Source organism: Magallana gigas, chromosome 1 (assembly GCF_963853765.1).
Source record: "Magallana gigas chromosome 1, xbMagGiga1.1, whole genome shotgun sequence".
NCBI classification, from domain to species: domain Eukaryota; kingdom Metazoa; phylum Mollusca; class Bivalvia; order Ostreida; family Ostreidae; genus Magallana; species Magallana gigas.
The window spans coordinates 59,167,028-59,180,868 of NC_088853.1; the positions used below are offsets into that span (position 1 = coordinate 59,167,028).

Consider the following 13,841-nt stretch of genomic DNA (forward strand, 5'->3'; position numbering starts at 1 on the left):
GACATTAGTGTTTTGATAAGTGGAATCGATTTAAATCATAAATGCAAACATTTTCTCTTCTATGATGTCTAACAAAATATGTCTCCTTTTCTAGATATATTGCATCAAAGTTTAAGTACTTTAGCCCCTAAAAATCCCTAATTACGTAATAAAAGGGCGTGGCAATGATTGTTTCTGATAGATATTAGTACGATCAACAACTTTGCTTCTATAATGGATAACATTTTCTTTATCGTTTTTAAGTTATTTGTAATAGAGTTTACGAGTCTCTTGACCCTAAAAAAGGGGGCCAGCCCCTTTTTCTTGATTTCTTTGAAAAGGTCTTAAGAATAAAAACATTTTTTTGTTCTTTCACCCATCTTAAATTGTTGTTCATTTTTGAGATACAAATGTTTGAATATTTTAGGGGCCAGCCCTGTAGATCCCTAATGGGGACAGACATTGGTGTTTTGATAAGTGGAATCGATTTAAATCATAAATGCAAACATTGTCTCTTCTATGATGTTTAACAAAATATGTCTACTTCTCTAGATATATTGCGTTAAAGTTTAAGTACTTTGGCCCCAAAAAATCCCTTTTCGCGTAATAAAGGGGTGTGGCAATGATTTTTTCTGATAGATATTGGTATTATCAACAACTTTGCTTCAATAATTGATACAAATAACTTAAAAACGATAAAGATATTGTTAATAGAATTTACGAGTCTCTTGGCCCCTAATAAAAGGGACCAGCCCCTTTTTCTTGATTTTGTTGGAAAGAACTTATGATTATCTACCACTTTTGTTATATATATCTTAACAAAATATCAACTGTTAAAAAGATACAGATCAAAACGTATGAATATTTTGAATAAAAATTCGTACCCAATATTCGTGCCCAGGCGAGCTCCAAGAAATGGCGCCACTGGCGTAAAACAACATAATAGTGCACAACTTCAAACTATAGACTACCTATCCTGAAAATTTCATAGTCATATCTCTGACAGTTTCTGAGATCAGCTCTGCACAAAAAAGGTCGTAAAAATGTACAAAATGGCCGATAAATCGGTACCGGAAGTGACGACTGGAAAAATCTCAAAAATGTATTAAGTTTACATCAAGTCCCATCTCCTGTGTAAAAATAGTTGAAATCGGTTGAACAGTTTTCGAGAAATCTCGTGCACAAAATTTGGAAAAAAAATATAATAAGAAACAGTACGAAAACTATAAGGTCTTCCGTTATAAAAGACAGAATGTTATAGTTTTTCTGAACGTGACATGAACATACAACTTCAAAACACAGCTACGAGTGAATTGGAAAACTTTGACTTACAGAAAATTCAACGAGATTTTGAAACCCATGCACCTCTTTATGGGCTTGTGCATCTCAAGCTGCAACATCAACGCATCACAACACATTTAATTCTGTCAAAGTTTGTGCAGCTCTCAGTGTACTGTTTCAAGGGAGGTCAAGAATTCTTAATTCTCTTCAACATGCTGTAGCCATAGCCATGTATTATAATCAACTACAAAAGGATGGCTTCTCTGTTTTATCAAATTTAGGCTTTTCTGTATCACATACTGTACAACAGTGAATGCAAAATTGAATATAGCAAAACACAGAATGAGAAACTTATGATAACATATCAGATAAGTTTGGCAGACTCTATGCAGTATGTACCACAGAACCACAGAAAGACAATGCACCTCTAGATTTAATCTTGATAATCTGGACTTTCAGATCCGAGTTCGAGAAATGACACAAGATCATCAAAATGTTTCTAGACATTTCACATTTCATTTCTAGATTTTCACGCCCCATGAAAAGACCTAATATATGATGTAAAAAAGTTGTCGCATATCTGATGACGTAAATTTTATAAAGAGTGTCAAAATTTTACTGTCAAGTTTTCACAGATAAAAAAAACCCAAAAAATAATCAAAATACTGAAAAACTGACGGGAGTTGATTTTGTCGATGTTTATTTATTTTAAAATCAATGATTTGTTATTTAGCATGACAAGTACATGTAGTTTCTAATTTGAATTACGGACATTTTCTATAATATGAATTTTTGACTTCTTCGACAAGAATGACGAGAAACCACATATGAATCATGTTAAATAATATTAAAAGATAAAATGAATACAATCAAACTATGTATCAGTAATAGAAATATTTCTCGAAAATTGTATTAAATAAGCGCTCGACTGACACCGTAAATCTCCGACAAGGATTTACGGAGAAAGACGAGCATAGGAATACATACGACTACAAAAAATATTTAAATTGTTTGTACTATTTTAAATCTGACGATTTCCAAAGTATTTATAACAATGCTTTAGCATACAATACATCGAATTTATCAATTTTTTTCAAGAACTAAGTGTTGTCAGCAGCAATGATTTGTGCTCAGGTCAAAACTCTGTTTCACTTTCGGTTTGTCTGCGTAACTGCATAGGAAAGTTGATGAAAATCAACTCCCAAAAATTAATTTAATGATAGCTCTTCAACATGTCTGAGGTTATAAGCAACTTCGATTTTTTTGGACCACATTTTAAAGATTTAGACGATTTGTCTTTGGGCCAGGCGCTTGACAGCAGGCTTGGGGTAATGCTAAACGTAATAGTAATGCATTGCAATGTATTAGAAATGCTAGTAATGTGTAATGCAACAAAATTAGCATTACAAGTAATGGTAATGTAATTCATTACTTTCCAAAATCTAGTGTAATGCTGGCATTACATTGCATTACGTTGCATTACTATGCTTATTTATGCATGTTCACTTTAAAAAATATGATGAATAAATGAATAGTTGAAATTGAATTTGATTAAATTTATTTTTAACGAAAAAAGAAATAATTCTTGAGATAAAAATGTTTTAGTTGTATTATTAAAAAAGATTTTTAAAAATTCATTGTTGAATTGTTAATATTACAAAATACAACAGCACAATTTCAGAACATTTTTAAGAGTGTTGTTATTAAGAGTTTCAATTTACTCTAATTAGTTTGCACTTCAATAATAAATGTGTCAAAAACACACTATGCCCCCAGGATAATCTATGTATCAAAACAATCTATTGTTATAAGAAGTGCTAAACACTCAAATCCCCTACCCTTCGCCATGTCCCAATAGAATAGGAGACAGACATTTAAAAGCAAAATGAATGCACTGTCCATCCGCGATGAAAATCAATATCACTTCCAATATTATTACCCATTTGAAATAATTTTACCTACTCTCTCTCTCTCTCTCTCTCTCTCTCTCTCTCTCTCTCTAATATTACGTACACTGTACATTAGTTTGGACTAATAGAAACTACAAGATTCATGTATTTTTTCTATTTTTCACTTAATATATCCTAAGATTAAGATCGTGAAAAGTACTTTTCAGTCCAAGCTTTCGACTGCCCCTGTAAAACATTTATTTAGTATAGTTGGGAAGATTTTCAAACTAACAGGATGCAGTTAAAGGATGCACCCTTTGAAACTTCGATCATAAATTGCAAAATCAATCTTTTGTCTTAAAGTGTCCTCAGTAGAAAGAAATAAGATAAAAATACCTTATCTTAAGAAATATAACTGGGAAAAACCCTCTGTTTATGAATTAATACAATTAAGTGTCCAAAATTATGAAGATTTGTGTAATCTGGGGAAATATCTCTATTTAGCTTTTAATAACCGCAACATTATTCCATAAATTGTTTATGTTATGCATGTAATTCTGTGGTTTTTTTCTTCTTATTCTACATTGTATCATGCCAAATGTCTATAAATATCAGTTTATTTATGTAATATGTTGTTCATAATGCCACAAGGTGATTATATATTGAACAAATAAAGAAAGACTATTGTAAAGCCATTGAATTTGAACCTAATACTGAGCATGAACCTGTAGATATGTTAAAGAGTGTGGTATATTTGAAACATTTGCAAAAACTCTTTATTAGCGTTACTTTTTTAAAACAAAGTAATGGTAATGCATTACTTTACTCATGTAATGGTAATGTAATGCATATTGATATTGATGCATAGTAATGGTAATTTAATGCCCAAATTCATGAAGTAATGGTAATGCATTACTTTACAATGTAATTCGCCCCAAGCCTGCTTGACAGATATAAAATTACTGAAGCGAATCTTGGAGGTTTTTATGATATAGACTTCGGTGACTTGTCATGTTGTCTAAACATGGAAGTCAGGAGGTTACCGACGGTAAACGTTTACAGTCCGTTAATCAATCCGGAAACGATAATTTCAACAGTTAATCGCAAATCAAGAAAGTTAGAACAATTGGAGAAATAGAAACTTCGGTAAACGTACCGGGGATGTACAGAGAAGATGTTCCAGGTTTCACCGAAATAAGTGTTAGAGATTTATACCATTTTATGTTGTGTTTTGTGTTAGAATGTAGACGGAAGGACGGGTCTGAATATCCAGCTGCTACTTTGTTCCAAATCTGTGCAGGCCTTTTAAGTTACATGCGGGAACACGGGGTTACCAATATGAACTTTTTTGATAATGATTAACAGATTTTACAACTTTAGGAAAACACCCGATGCAAAAACGAAAAGAAATCAATACTACTATATAAAAAATAAAGTTTAATACCGAGAAATCCATTTTACATCGCAGTTTACGATATTTTCATACAATGTTGGTTACATTATCATCGTTATCCGATTTAACAAGCAAATTAATGCTTAATAGAGTCGCTGGATTGGTTCCTTGATGATTTCTTACACAAGCTTAAGAAAGTGGGGGGGGGGGGCATGATGGAGTGACATTGTTTCTTTTAGCAAAGGGAAAGAACAAAAACAGATCTCAAATATTGAAAAGGATCAGTCAGAAAATAAATGCTGTTCTCCTAATTACTTTGTTATACATTTACAAATAATATATTTCTGACTTGTATGGAGTTTTTCTCTTTAAATGTTTGATTTACATTTAAATTAGTTTTATGGAGAAAGAACTCATTAAACCATGACGCCATGATACAATGTTTGCCTCGATCGCCATATAGTTCATTCGAAACGAGAGAAAGTTGATTAAAATCACTAACTTATATTAAATTATACAACCATGGCTGTTTGAAAAAGGTATCGCGTTATTTTGCCCTATTGCAAACTCACACCTGACGTCGAAGCGGGGATAATTGTACGAATTTGACATTGCTTTTAATAGAGGCATTTGGTTTTTTTCAAATTATAAATAAACCTGTGTACATTTTGCTAATAATTATTTCTTAGTTTGTTTTGTTAATAATCGATGCATAACTTATGGGCAAAATAAACCAAAACATTTGGGGGGGGGGGGGCAAAATGAAATGATATCTATTTACTTTTAATGATTTTAAAGTTGAAAGACCGATTCTACAGGTGTAAATAGGCAAAAGTCTATAACTTTCTAAAATAATTGGTTTCTGTGGAAAAATTTTTGATACTATTATAGCCAGAAAGCAGACAATGCAATTAAAATGAAAAACAACATAAATGCTGATTTTTTTTGTTTTTGTTTACTCAAAGAGAACACAACAGAATAAAACGTAACACATACTGTTCAAAGTTAATTACTAAATATAAGCAATTATAAAATATAGTTTTGTCACAAAACTGAACATCAAGCTATTAAAAACCTCACTTGAACATACACATTCTGTAAATTCCTAATTTTACGCGAGTACTTAATTCTGCGATCCCGTCTTTTTGAAAAAAATCGCGGGAATATAAAATCGCGACACTGAATTTTTATCCTAAATCTTTTAGTACTCAACTCCCATTTAAAACAAGCGAGATTTATAATCTGCGAGGAGAGCTTGCGTTTATTCAGGAATACAAAGTAATTGATTGGTCGGAAAGAGTATCATTTAGATGAAAGACTACAGCAATAATAATTAGACAGAGTATCCAAACACTTCAACTTCACATAAAGTGAGGGCCTCAGTTATCATGGAGATCTTTACGAATCTTCCCTGTGGTAATGTCGGACAGTCGATGACAACCAGCTGTGACAAAGTACCGGGACCAGCAAAGAAACCGCAAGGAGTGTTGACATCTGATTCCGTCAGCCCTACAATGACGGTGACATTCCGCAGCCGGTCTGACACATCTTAGTAAAAAAAACCATATATTAATGTGAAACTGTTGACTAATAATTCGAATACCTGCATAAATTTGTTCTTTATAGATTTTGTTGTTTTTTTTCTCCTCGCTAAAAATAAAATAGTAAGATATAAAGGGGTTTTCCCCGTTTTATTTACACGGATGTAACCAAAGCTGTACTCCACTATTTTACGTCGTTTTACAATGTCGTTAATTTGTAGACTATACCGATAGTTCGTTTTACACTGTTACTGTGTACCCTTACCTACTCCCCACTTGTCCATTCCTCTGTTGAATATTCTGACAGATTTGATCGTATAAATAGCCTGCAGATCCACCAACCACCACGGATTTGTGTCTCCACCCGCTGTGTGTGAACACTTGTCTGCGACAAAGTCTGTACCGTTGTTGCCATCAACTGCGAAATTGGCTGAGTAGTTCAGTCCAGCTTCTGGCCTTGTGTACGTTGATGATTGTGTTGCAGGTTTATTCAATGCAAGGTTTGAAGCAGCTGTCAACATAACAACAATGTAGATACTTAGTGATAATATTGAGAAAATACAATACACTGACCGTAAAAAAAATAGAAAAGTTAATGACTTTTTAGAGCTATTACTCAAATACCAAAAAGTTGAAGACCCAATTCTTTCGTTGTGTATATTGATATTGTGTGGAGAATAATAAATATAATTGCTTTCTCTCCCTCCCTCTTTCTGTGTGTGTGTGTATGGACTTTATAAATATGTTTCTAAATATGGACATGTGCAGTGAATGAATTGAAAAACCCTTAAAGTTTATGCTCTGCAACGAGAAAAAAATCCCTCTTTTTTTAAACGTGTAAAACATTAACTACTTTATCAGTTACCACACAACCTAAAAAATAAAACCATTTATTTTATTTTTCGACGTCATTGTAAAAAACACCCGCCATAATTGGTATCACAATTTACAGCTAGTAGAACAATAATATATGTGTTTGAGTTCTTGTTCTGATTTAAAACATGGTGACCTGATTTTCTTAAGGAAGACTTGTTAACAGGTAACATAGGTTACTTGAATTCTAACATTAGTATTTTAACTTACAATTATTGTACAGAAGCTAAATAAAGTAATATTTCAATGAAAATATTACACATTTTCGGCAAAACGATTTTATAAAAACTGCAATTAGAAATCGATTTCATGTGAGCTAGATATCCACACATAATTTTCAAGTAAACTTTACATTATGTCATATGTACATACAGTGTATATAATAAAACAGTTAATCTTAATTAGGGTGTTAAACCTCTTAACCCCACACGATTTACTCAGTATTACATTTACGTCAATATAAATATATTTAAACATGTTTAAAAACTCAGTTAATTTGTTAATAATGACTCGATCTGTCTATTTAGTTTGTAGTAATGTCATATCATGAAAACGTTTCATTACACATCAAATAAGCCCAGGCTCCGGGATCATGAAACTGTCTTAAATTTAAGTTAGAATTTTGTCTTAAATCTAAGATTTAGACTTAGTTAAGATTGCTTACTTAAGTGGATCACAAAAAAATCTAAGAAAAACTTAGCTAAGATTTGTCTTAGCTTAAACATGATAGTCACACACGCGACTTTTTCGACCGAAATGGTGAAAAGTGAAACTCTCTTTCGTTTGAAGATTCCTATCGGCTGCATCGTAAACATTTATTATATATCACAATGTTAAAAAAAATATTTAATGGATGCTTCACACAAATATTAGCAGAGTTTCTTACTGGATAACATGTCAGTCATTTTACAAACGTGTTTACAAACTTTCACTTTAACAAAGGGAAATAACTTCAATAGCAAAGGGAAAACCCTAGACTATAAATAGAAAACCCGAGGACGAGGGAGCCACCTTCTTTGCTGATCATTTCTTATTAAAAATCCAACGAGTGTTGCCATTTTGAACTTACTTAGTAACAATCTATAAACTGAAGTCTGCCTAATAGCAGTCATAAGATTTAAGACAATATTTCAGACTTAACTCTAAGTCATTTTTTTGTGATCCACTTTAAGAACAATCTTAAAATTTATTGACTTAAGTCTGACCTAAGATTTAAGACAGTTTCATGATCCCGGAGCCAGGTATATGTACTTTGAGTATTTGATTTAATTCACTAATTGCAAACATGATGCTTGATTTAAAATTCATTGCACTTCGCATAAGTGGTGACATTGCTGGCGCCGTGAACGTGATTCAGCATTTGTGATATTATGAAAAAGTACTATGCAATTAAAACAAGATTAAAACATGAATAATTAACCTTCTTCACAGACAATGTCGTATTTCCACTCTCCGTTTGACTGACAGATCAGTCGTCCTGAACCAGACTGGGAGTATCCGTCAGCACACGAGGCGTGTATCCTCCTGTGTATACCAATGGCGTCCTCACGTTTTGCTTTACTCAAATCTATTCCTTTTTTATCGGGTATTCCACAATCTTAAAAAAGGGGTATATCGTAAACGATAAGTTTTAACGTTGAAATTTTGTAGATAAATATCAAGGTTAATAAAATATCCCAGACTTGAGTCAGAAGTACAATGATATTTCAAATACTTATTGATCATAGATTGACCCTTGGGATAGTATAACAATTTATCATACACCAGAGCTTCCTTAACAAAAGATCATCCTAAATAGTCGTCAACCTTTCCAGTCTCTTGTAATGATCTTTATCTGGTATAAATTATATATAACAATTCGAATCAAACAATTTTTATATCTGCAAGTATATTAAGATAAAACAAAGATCACCTTTTTAAAAAAAATAGGCATTTATAAATTTGGTATTGGATAGTAAATTCTTTTATAAAACACAACTTTCTTTGGTTAAAAAATTGCCAAATTATTTAACTCGTGTTGATTTTTATTTGTATCTAAGACAAAGAAAATTATAATTTTACCTGACAAAACACATTCAAAAAATTTATCTTTAGAATATCTCTTGTGTCTACATTTCTCGCTGATTTGACAGGTTGAGTTTAGACAAGCTCCAGCCAGATCCTACCAGAATAAAACCAGCTCTTGAATCATCAGTCTTTGTAATCATAAGGCGTGCGCATTGTTTAAAGTGAACATTTCTAATAATAAAGACATTTTTTTCGACCATATACCGACATTTTTTTTAGAAATATTTTTTTGCAAAATGTTTAGCCATTTAATATATTACGTTTTATAATTAGATCGGTTTAGACGTTTTTATTCAAAGTGTATCTCTTTACTGATATTTTTTTTTTGTTATCACACGATTAAATAATTTTCTTTATGAACCCTTGCAGTACATTAATCTTTTTCTTTTTTGGGCTGCTAGCTTCTACACACTTAGTTCCTGTTATTAGCTGCTGCTTGTTTCGTTTTCATTTGCGTAAATACAATCATATAAAGTATATGTGACGCTATAATTTGCAAAAACCCATGACTCGTAAATCTTTTATGCCTATTAAGTTTCATTTTCATTATGAGAACGTGCATTTGCTGGTCGAATATTTTTTTTTTATGTTTTCGTTCGACGCGAAAAATAAACAGAAATCCTTGTATTCATTTACCAAAAAATCTTGTTTGTTTTTGACATTCCTAAATATTCACTTTTTCAAAAACAAATAGTTTCTTTTATGCTATTGTGATCGTTTATTTAAAAATCTCACTAACAAAATGAGTACACTCCGTTTTTCTTAACATTTAAAACGTAAATGATTCTGGTACCGCACAAACCCAAGATATTAAAAATATGTTTAATAAGTTTTACACGATTTGTACATATTTCATATATATATCACGTAAAAGACTAAGTTTTGATAAGCTGAGAAAATAAAATTATTCGTTGGGCAAACACATAAATATTGAGTTTCCCTTCCGCTTCATAGTCGCGCAAGAAAATGTAAATACGGCAGCGTGACATATATCATAAGCAAGCGGTCTCTTAGTGAAACCTTATGTTTTCAAGACATTATTTGTATTTTGAAGATGCATTCTCTATGGATATATACGACGGCAACCCTCGTATTTCTCACTACAGGCATCGATTAACTCCAGTTTTTTTTCTTACGGTGACAATCCCACTGTCACAAATTGTAGACAATATCGCAATCACGTGACACACAAATCAATGTCTAAAGCAACTCGCAAAACTGAACGGCGAACGCAAGCTGAGCACACGGTCAGCAAAGTCTAAAATTAGAAAGTTTCAGGTATTGTATTATTAAGCCTCTAGTATGACCAAATTCAGTATTTTTCTTCCTATATGCGTTGTCATACTCAAAAAGCAAATCATCTGTTTTGAATAACCCAGTCTGTTTAAGAGCAGTTGATTTGATGCATTTTTAAAAGCATCCTTTTTTTAGTAGTTTTTTTTTATTCTGGCAGACATTCAAACCACAACGGAGATTTTAAAATCAGTTGTACAATTGAATGTTTATATATATTTTGGGTTATCTTGTCAAGAAAATAAATAATTTCAAAAGATCTAAATGATTTTTAAAAAGTGCCAAAGACCATACACCACATGCATAATCAAGCTCTGTTCTGCCCCAAGATATGTATGCAGCATAATTTGACGATTTTAATATGTGTAAGAAATGCAATTGAAATCAATGAAATTGGGAAAAATCCAAAATGTAGGAATTTTACGGAGATTTAAAATACGGCATGCTACTTTCATGTCTGTTGCTATGAATTTTTAAACCGTGTATTGAAAACTTACAAGCTAGAAAAGGCGTTTGAATAGAGAAATATTTTCATAATATTAAATAAACATCTTTTGACCCCTGATTTGTTTATAATATCTACGAAAATGTGTCTTGCTGCATAAATATATTGAGACATAGTATAAATAGTTGTTATTAAGGATTCTAACCCATTTACCTTTGGCCAGTGCTCCTTTTCACTGTATACCCAACCAGCACTCTCCATGTACCTCGTCTCTGCTGTCGTCTTATTTTCGTAATTGCTTTCACAGAAATTGGCCCCTTTGAAATAGTTAACAGATTTACACCGCGGTGTAACCAGGCATTCAGTCACACAGTCCAGGAAACTGATTTCTGCGTAGGACTGGATTACTTTCCCGTCCAGTCTGTGCCCACGCTGAAGTAGAGAGAAGCCCGTTTTAAGGCTGCCATAACATGACACAAGGAAACTGAATAAATACCACGGATATCTGAAGATTTTAGATAGTTGCATTGTAATGTTCATGTAGGATAAGGTTTCATGTAAAGTAAACCTTTAACAATTTTATGGTAGTTTTTTGCGCACTTTAGAAAAAAATTGGGGCCAGTTAGATTTAGTATTACTATTGATTTTTTAATAAACGTTCTTGATATGTAGACTAATGGTAGGCATGAAAAGTTAAAATGAATATTTCATAAATAATCAGAAAACATGCTAAGGTGACAATGACAATACGTTTTCATTTACTTTGATCATTAAACCTCATTGTGGTTAAACAAAGCCACTTGAAGATATCTACTTTAAATAATATATGAAATGAAAAACTCAGTGATGCAAAAACTAATTGGTTTTAGAAGTTTCACAATACAGCTACATCTATACAGGTATAAAGTTTCAGTTCCATGATTATACCTGCACTTTCTAAAGGGTATATTGTTGTTTCACTGGTCCGTCCGTCCGTCATGTTTTACTTTTTAAAAACTGCTCTTTCATCCTATAAACCAGCAGGCCGAACTCTTGGCGCTTGGTTTGGGGTGTCATTTTGTTTTATAAAAAAGTTTTTAAAAATAATCTGTTAGTCCTTGGGGTTAAATAATGACGTTTTTTTTTCAACAAAAAAAACCCCTGGATCCTTGAACTCGTCTTATGTTTTTGCCACAGACTAGGCATAAACTGGCTTTGGATTTTTGCTGTTTCAAAAGCACTGCACATGCCCTGGACAAGATCAACTTTGCTGCACATCAAGCAAGAAATTCACACTTGTCGGGAGTAGATTCATCAATCAAGCTGAATCAAGATATGCACCCATTGAGGGTGACGCCCTGGCTTTTGCAGATGGTTTGGATAAGGCCAGATACTTTATACTTGGATGAGACAATCTCTTCATCACTGATGATCACAAACCTCTTTAGAAATACTTTGAGACAGATCCCTAGAGGATATTCCTAATTCCCGACTTTGAAACCCTAAGGAGAAAACACTGCTATATCGATTTCGCGTCACTCATATCCCAGGCGTGCGGCAACCTGAAGCTGATTGCCTCTCGCGCCACCCAGCAGGAAAACCAGAACAACTGCACCTATCTGATGACATAACCTCTATCAGCCATGCCCTTCTAAAATCTCATTTTCTTGCTAGTATAGGTTTTGACGATGACCCCGACAATATGGAAGACAACTTAGTCGCTGCAGCAAGCACAACACTCAACTCTATCCATTCAATCAGTCACGTGGGACAGGTCCGCATAGCTACTACTAGCGATACCAACATGCATCAGCTACTTCAGCTTATCGAATCAGGCTTGCCTGAATCCAGGCACGAATTCTCCCCTGCCCTACGAGAATACTTCCAGTTCAGAAAAAACCTCCACCCTTTAGATGGAGTTATTCTATTCAAGGCCCGAATTGTTATACCCCCTTCCCTTAAGCCTCTTTCACAATTGGCGCACGAGCAGAAGCGACAAAATATTCGTGCGACCGAAAAAAATTAGATATGAATCGTAAACTGTTGCCGACATAATCGCATTTAAAAAAGTTTTCGTACGTAATTCGCAAGATCTAAGCAAGCGTTGTGCGTTGTAAACGCATTATGTCTTGCGATATATCTTGCGTCTAAAACGACTCATTAAGGATAATAAGATAGGATCGCGTGAGAGACCAGGTGATCGGACGATTGGATTGAACGTGCGCCAATGCGATCGGACGTGCGATTGTGCGTTCTATGGTAGGAGTGCTCGTGCGAGTCAGAGGGGGCATATACCGCCCATTTTTGACGCTTTTATAGTATAGTTGACACAGTTGAAAGCGAGAGAACATGCCATCCAAGAAGAAACAGAGATGCAGCAGCATTTATTACATGTATTATACCTCAATATGATTATTTATTACATGTATTATACCTCAATATGATTATTCTATTATATCTGATGAGTCTAGAAAGTCACGTGACTGGGCGAGTTCATAGGGAATGAAAAAGCCGATATGAGCATACGATGTAGACAAACATGACTAAATAAAAAATATTTAGTCATAATGATTCTCTTAATATCACAAAACCAACTTAACTATATTTGATTCGAAATTATGAAAGAAAAATGAGACAGTAACATTAGAAATCAATCAATCACGACGTGTTAATAGTATTAATTCATGAATTTGAGTTTTTTCCCCCTAACATTTAAGGACTCATATAATAAAGCATGTAAACATCACAATGAGCTTGTATGATGATATTTGGAATGTTGAGTGTTAATCGTCATTCTACTGAGGTTGCTTTTAACTAAAAAAGTGTTGATTTTGACAAAAGAAATAGTTGTACTTAGAATTTCCCCATTATTATATTTGTTCAGTAAAATATGACCTCCAAAGTTAGCAAAAGCGTTTTCTGAATCAATGTTTTGAAAATAAAGAATTTATATACATAGCACATCAACTTCAGAAAACCCATTTTTTAAATACAACAATTTCAACGGTACTATGAATGTAATCTGATTTGTGGGAATTACTACTTTTACAGGGGCGAATATACAATGATTGGTTTATGATATGAATAATATGATTCGAGGG

At 33.1% G+C, this 13,841-nt stretch overlaps 1 long non-coding RNA gene across 1 annotated transcript; it reads right to left on the bottom strand.

The window, feature by feature from the left end:
- Positions 1–8,379: 8,379 nt before the first annotated feature.
- On the bottom strand, positions 8,380–11,235 carry LOC117685856 (uncharacterized). Its single transcript, XR_010712251.1, has 3 exons — positions 10,975–11,235; positions 9,018–9,117; positions 8,380–8,553 (listed from the first exon to the last, which is right to left on the bottom strand). It is a non-coding gene; the product is annotated as an uncharacterized lncRNA (long non-coding RNA).
- Between the last annotated feature and the right edge of the window lie 2,606 nt (positions 11,236–13,841).